The sequence below is a fragment of the Schistocerca serialis genome, chromosome 10, assembly GCF_023864345.2.
Source record: "Schistocerca serialis cubense isolate TAMUIC-IGC-003099 chromosome 10, iqSchSeri2.2, whole genome shotgun sequence".
NCBI lineage: Eukaryota > Metazoa > Arthropoda > Insecta > Orthoptera > Acrididae > Schistocerca > Schistocerca serialis.
The window spans coordinates 244,531,495-244,538,644 of NC_064647.1; the positions used below are offsets into that span (position 1 = coordinate 244,531,495).

At 43.7% G+C, this 7,150-nt stretch overlaps 1 protein-coding gene across 1 annotated transcript in view; it reads right to left on the reverse strand.

Moving 5' to 3' along the window:
* LOC126424723 (ATP-binding cassette sub-family C member 4-like) overlaps nt 1-7,150 on the reverse strand; it is a 176,113-nt gene that overhangs the window by 109,247 nt on the left and 59,716 nt on the right. The gene's annotated exons all lie outside the window — the stretch shown is intronic.

Sequence of the window (7,150 nt, forward strand, 5' to 3'; positions counted from 1 at the left end):
CATGCAGTTTGTAGAAGTTATTGTTACTGCAAGTACCTTTAGAGTTGTTTCAACAGAGTTTGTACTGTCTTTCAAACAATGATGGCCTAAATTTTACAAACGCAATGCCTTGTCTTTGGAAACAATGAACAGCAAAGTGCTGACAAGGAATGAGAAACAATCCTTCACCGTTTCAGAATTCATGGACTTTGAGTACAATAGTGAGTGTAATGGGAACGTCATTGCAAAACCATACATTGGAAGCCTGGTAACGCACACTTTTCGTTTACTTCTTGATTTGAAAACAACAGTAACTCTACGGCTGCAGCATACAAAAAATGTGTACCACTAAGTGAGAAGAAAATAGCTGACCTCAAGAAATTGGAACCGTATATCCCTGAAGAGCACCTATCCTTTTACAGAGCTCTCTACAACTGGCCTTCAGTAGACAGCAGAGGGCCTGACATGGGTACAAGCAATATTTCACTAAGCTTGCTATTTTCCTGATTGTAATTTGTAGTTAAAAGTAGTTGTTCAGAATCTGTTATGTACACATTAAATAAGAATTTTGGTAATGAGAAATAATATAGCTGATTTCAGGAACTTTTATGTAGCCTAATAATAATAATTTTTGTATTGAACACAATAAATTTACAAATAAACTGCTGAATAACACAGACTTACATTTCTGGCAACTATCTGATTTCAGAAACAGCATATGTCCACGTACTTAAATCATTATATAATGTAATCATCACGTCATTGAAAATAGTGTCTGGACATCACCAGAAACTGTGCCGTTCAAAGTAAAAAAGAGCTGTCAAAGAAAATAGAATACTCAGGCCCACAAACTTATTTTTCCGTTTTTCTCAAAATCAACATGCATGGACTAATGCTGTTTCTGCAATCAGTGATTCAACGTTTTTTTTTAGTTTCCAAAAAGTAACTTCGGAAGTGGATCGGTCCATGAACCGAAAATACCGAGTTGTGCGGGACGAAATCAACAGCTGATTGGCTACGTTGGAATTCAGCCAATAGGAAGCAAGATATTTCACGCGGGCTGCACTAGGAGCGAGACTTCGCACGTAAGGGAGGGAGAGTAAGGGCTTAGCTGCTGTAGTCATCGTAAGTGCTGCGCTGAGCTCCGTAAAAGTGTACTACTTACGAGTAAGTGTGAAATTTAAGAGATTGTAGAGTATCGGAAAGTGTTTAAGGACGGACACACACATGACGATTACGCAAATTCCAGTTTTTATTTATTATTTATTTATTTTACACTGGTCGTATTTCGAAGAACTGGAATTCCATGTGGCGTGCTCTGCAGTCGTAACGGAGAATTTCGTAAGTCCGGAGTGAACATTAACAAAGAAATTGTGCGAGCATTCCAAATATTGTAATCCGTGTGTATTTTCAGTATCAGGTCAGGGTGAATATCTTCAGCTGGCTGCTAAAGAGTGACTGTACTGTAAGTGTGAATGAATTAGTAGTGGTTGCATTTGATTTGGTGATTTATTTGGTAAACAGCAAACTAGCATGGACTTCATGGCGTAATTTGTACATAAAAGTGACACTGTATCGGAATTAACAGTGAGTGACTTTTACTTGTGTAATAGCTTCGCTAGAGCTGATACTAGAATTATTTTGCACTCTGTCGAAACGGTAAGTTTTTACAACTTTTCATATGTAGGACAACAAACCACACCACAGCATTTCTCGACAGTGGGGATGGACACAATTTCTTCAGCGAGGGGAAAGAGGGCGTTGTTCAACAGCAACGAAAATTGCTAGCGAGTAATTTGCTCAATGAGATGAGGAATCCCTGTGGTCAACCAGTGTATGGATATATCCACGCCGCGCGGGATTAGCCGAGTGGTCTCAGGCGCTACACTCATGGACTGTGCGGCTGGTCCCGGCGGAGGTTCGAGTCCTCCCTCGGGCAGGGGTGTGTGTGTGTTCGTCTTTAGGATAATTTAGGTTATGTAGTGTGTAAGTTTAGGGAGTGATGACCTTAGCAGTTAGGTTCCATAAGATTTCACACACATTTGAACATTTTTTTCATATATCCACAGTAAATTCTGCAGAACTGAATTCTGCGTGACTTCTAGCTGGCATACTTCGTTGCTCTTGTTTCACCTACATCAATACGCCACAGGTCACACGACAGTGTGTGGCGGAGGGTACTTTTGGCACATCTGTCTCATGCAGCCTTCTGTGTTCCATTCGCGAATGGCACGTGGGAAGAATGACTGTCGATTAGCCTCTGTATTGTTTCTAATTTCTCGAATTTACTCGTCGTGGCCATTTCGCGAAAGGTATATGGGAGGAAGCAATACGTTGTAGGACGTTTTTCGGGAAGTTCTCTCTCAAAATTTCAATAGTAAACCTCTCAGTGAAGCACAACGCCCTTGTTGGAACGTCTGTCACTGTAGTTCGTTGAACACTTCGGCTCGCGCCGACGAAACGATCCCGCGACGAAACGCACCGCTCTTCGGTTACGGTGGGTACTGTTCCCAGCAAGTGGTCATCAGTAGTGTAGTTGTACAGTAGGGCATTTGCTGAAATAACTTACGGGAATGCAGCCGGGCGAAGTCGTCGGCAACCCTCGATATTTCGACCGGAGCGCACCCGCGCGTGCGATTGCACGCACACACACTGTAAACATTAGCACCATCACAGAAACCAAAGATGATCGACGCCAGAAGTTGTCGATAGTGGAAATTGCTAAACAACGGGTGGGGTAGCATTAACTTTGTTCTTCTGTTTTCTGAGAAGGGAGACAGCAGGATTTGACGCAGAAATTAAGCAAAAACCTCCGTCTTACTTAGCAGCTTACTCGTTAATTTAATCTCAACTGCTCCCTTAATACACTACTGGCCATTAAAATTGCTACACAAAGAAGAAATGCGGATGATAAACGGGTATTCATTGGACAAATATATTATACTACAACTGACATGTGATTACTTTTTCACACAATTTGGGTGCATAAATCCTGAGAAATCATTACCCAGAACAACCACCTCTGGCCTTAATAACGGCCTTGATACGCCTGGGCATTGAGTCAAACAGAGCTTGGATGGCGTGTACAGGTACAGCTGTCCATGCAGCTTCAACACGATACCACAGTTCATCAAGAGTAGTGACCGGCATATTGTGACGAGCCAATTGCTCGGCCACCATTGACCTTACGTTTGCAATTGGTGAGAGATCTGGAGAACGTCCCGGCCAGGGCAGCAGTCGAACATTTTCTGTATCCAGAAAGGCCTGTACAGGACCTGCAACATGCGGTCGTGTATTATCCTGCTGAAATGTAGGGTTTCGCAGGGATCGAATGAAGGGTAGAGTCACGGGTCGTAAAACATCTGAAATGTAACGTGCACTGTTCAAAGTCCCGTCAATGCGAACAAGAGGTGACCGATACATATAACCAATGGCACCCCATACCATCACGCCGGGTGATACGCCAGTATGGTAATGACGAATAGACGCTTCCAATGTGCGATCACCGTGATGTCGCCAAACAAGGATTCGACCATCATGATGCTGTAAACAGAACCTGGATACATCCGAAAAAATGACGTTTTGCCATTCGTGCACCCAGGTTCGTCGTTGAGTACAGCATCGCAGGCGCTCCTGTCTGTAATGCAGCATCAAGGGTAACCACAGCTACGGTCTCCGAGCTGATAGTCCATGCTGCTGTAGGCGTCGTTGAACTGTTCGTGCAGATGGTTGTTGTGTTGCAAACGTCCCCATGTGTTGACTCAGGGATCGAGACGTGGCTGCACGATCTGTTACAGCCGTGCGGATAAGATGCCTGTCATCTCAACTGCTAGTGATACGAGGCCGTTGAGATCCAACACGGCGTTCCGTATTACCCTCCTGAACCCACCGATTCCATATTCTGCTAACAGTCATTTGATCTCGACCAACGCGAGCAGTAATGTCGCGATACGATAAACCGCAATCGCGATAGGCTACAATCCGACATTTATCAAAGTCGGAAACGTGATGGTACGCATTTCTGCTCCTTACACGAGCCATCACAACAACGTTTCACCAGGCAACGCCGGTCAACTGCTGTTCATGTATGAGAAATCGGTTGGAAACTTTCCTCGTGTCAGCACGTTGTAGGTGTCGCCAGCGGCGCCAACCTTGTGTGAATGCTCTGAAAAGCTAACCATTTGCATTTCAGAGCACCTTCTTCCTGTCGGTCAAATGTCACGTCTGTAACACGTCATCTTCTTAGTGTAGCAATTTTAATGGCCAGTAGTGTAACATTATCCCAATAGCGGGAACTGCATGCCTGTGTTGTTATATTCCATAGGCTGACCGCTGCCAACAGAATATTCTGCTGTGGCCAAGTCGCTCGCCTGATGTATGTGTGTGTGTGTGTGTGTGTGTGTGTGTGTGTGTGTGTGTGTGTGTGTGTGTGTGCCGCTTATACTCGGTACACAGGTCCTCCTTAGTCGTGATAGTCTGACCAATATGCGACGCGCCGCAAGTGGAAGAAATATTGTAGACATGCACTTTACGAAATCAAGACGATCCTTAACCGAACCCGAAAGTACCCTAATGTTAGATGGAGGTCGGGAAACATTTCAGACCACATTTGCGAAGAAAGCGACTGATCTTGTTGGAGACGCTTCCTCCGTAAGGCAGAAAGGCCGCAGACCTTCCTGCCAGTTTGATATTAGCGTCACTCACCCGGTGTCACAGCTGGTCGATAGCGAAGCACACGCCTGATCTGTCATCCACTTTATTCATTCTGATGCAAAGTGACCTCAAGATGGTGCGAACTCAGCTGACAAACTGTCAAGGTCTGAAATGACTTGCGACCTGCGAACCCAGGTACGATGCACGCCTTCACGCTGAGCCGGAAGGTGGCAACTGTCAGGCTGAAGGTACCGGACACTGTCAGTAGGTTCCCTATAACCGGCATGTCACACAGTACCGCACACCTACCTCCTGACCTACACGTCACGGAAGGGAAGGCTACCGTCCTTTTCCACCTCTATAATGAAACGAATATTGGGGTGGATTCAAATGGCTCTGAGCACTATGGGACTTATCAGAGGACATCAGTCCCCTAGACTTGGAACTACGTAAACCTAACTAACCTAAGGACATCACACACACCCATGCCCGAGGCAGGATTCTAACCTGCGACCGTAGCGGTCGCGCGGTTCCAGACTGAAGCGCCTAGAACCGGTCGGCCACAACGGCCGGCGGGGTGGATTATACTATGTACATTTATGTGTGTGTATGTGTTTGATGTGTGCGTGTGTTTGTCTTTCCGGAATTGATCTGCAAACGGAGGTTTTAAATTCCCTTGCATAGTGCGTACTTTCCTCTCGGAAAGGGTGTGCACCCGTCGAAATATCAGCAGTTGTCGACCACGTCACCCGTCTGCATTCCCGTAAGTTCAACATAGTCTGCGCCGGGATGAACTGAGGTCTCACAGTGCAGGATTTCTTTCCTATGTATGTGCAGTGCGTTACATTTATTTAAGTTCAGGTTCTAATGGTTCTTTATTTACGTGACCATTACCGCACGCCAACCCCAGTTCTCGATATCAGTAATATTATACTACTTATCTGCGAAATAACAGACATATTTATGTGACAATATTCACTTTTGGTTTTATTAATGTATACGTACTCCGATGTATCGATATATTACAGTGATATGGTTCTTGTGTGTATTCATTTCTGTGAGACTGTCATAATCTTTGACTTACTTGTAACCGTTTTGGCGCGAATGCGCACAGAGCAGTCTTTGTTTCACTTTGCGGAAGTTAAGTTGTTATTTCACTTTGTAAAAGAAGAGTCAAGTCTTGTGTTTCGTTAAAGTGAAAATTAAATATATGAAGATTGATTCAAAACTGTTTTCTTGATGATGTGACAATTAAGAAGTAGTACCGGGTGATCAAAAAGTCAGTATAAATTTGAAAACTTAATAAATCACGGAATAATATAGATAGAGAGGTAAAAATTGACACACATGCTTGGAATGACATGGGGTTTTATTAGAACCAAAGAAAAGTATTGCTAGACGCGTGAAAGATCTCCTGCGCGCGTCGTTTGGTAATGATCGTGTGCTCAGCCGCCAATTTCGTGATGCTTGGCCTCCCGAGTCCCCAGACCACAGTCCGTGCGATTATTGGCTTTGGGGTTACCTGAAGTCGCAAGTATATCGTGATCAACCGACATCTCTAGGGATGCTGAAAGACAACATCCGACGCCAATGCCTCACCATAACTCCGGACATGCTTTACAGTGCTGTTGACAGCATTTTTGGGGAATGATGGTGGACATATTGAGCATTTCCTGTAAAGAACATCATCTTTACTTTGTCTTATTTTGTTATGCTAATTATTGCTAGTCTGATCAGATGAAGCGCCATCTGTCGGACATTTTTGAACTTTTGTATTTTTTTGGTTCTAATAAAACCCCATGTCATTCCAAGCATGTGTGTCAATTTGTACCTCTCTATCTACATTATTCCGTCATTTATTCAGTTTTCAAATTTATACTGACTTTTTGATCACCCAGTATAAGTGAATTTACAAGACGTTTGATAAAAATGTGGATCGTGAACACCAAGTCAAAAATTATTTCTACCATACCATTGTTCTGAACTGGGATTGTCTGATCATTAAGAATTTCCTGAAAAACGCATTTGTTAGGTCTTCAAATATTGCTAAAATACAGATCTGGACCTTCTAGCAGTCAAAGTGGGATCACCCTAGAATCGACAAGATGAGCCACAACAACTTCGACGAAATGTACGTGGGAATCCATTCAAGATAAATACCAAAATTAGACATTTTTACAGTGACTTCATTATTTCGATTCTGACTATACCATCCAAAGCCAACAACTTTGTTGTTGCCCGATAAAGCGAACATATGCTGTGTGAGCAACATTATTAATCTGATTTCTAACCTACTTTGTAAGTGGATGGATGGATATGGTGTTAAGGACGCTCAACAGTGTAGTCTTTAGCGCCCTAACGGGAACAATAACGGACGAGTGTCACTAAAATGCAGCAAGTGCAAAAGTAAGAGTAAAATTAAAGGTGACAGTCTACATAGGCAGTGTGCACATCAACAGCAGCAAAGTGGAAAGCAGCATGTAAAGAGGAGAACTGCAAGAGAACGTAGGGGAAGGGG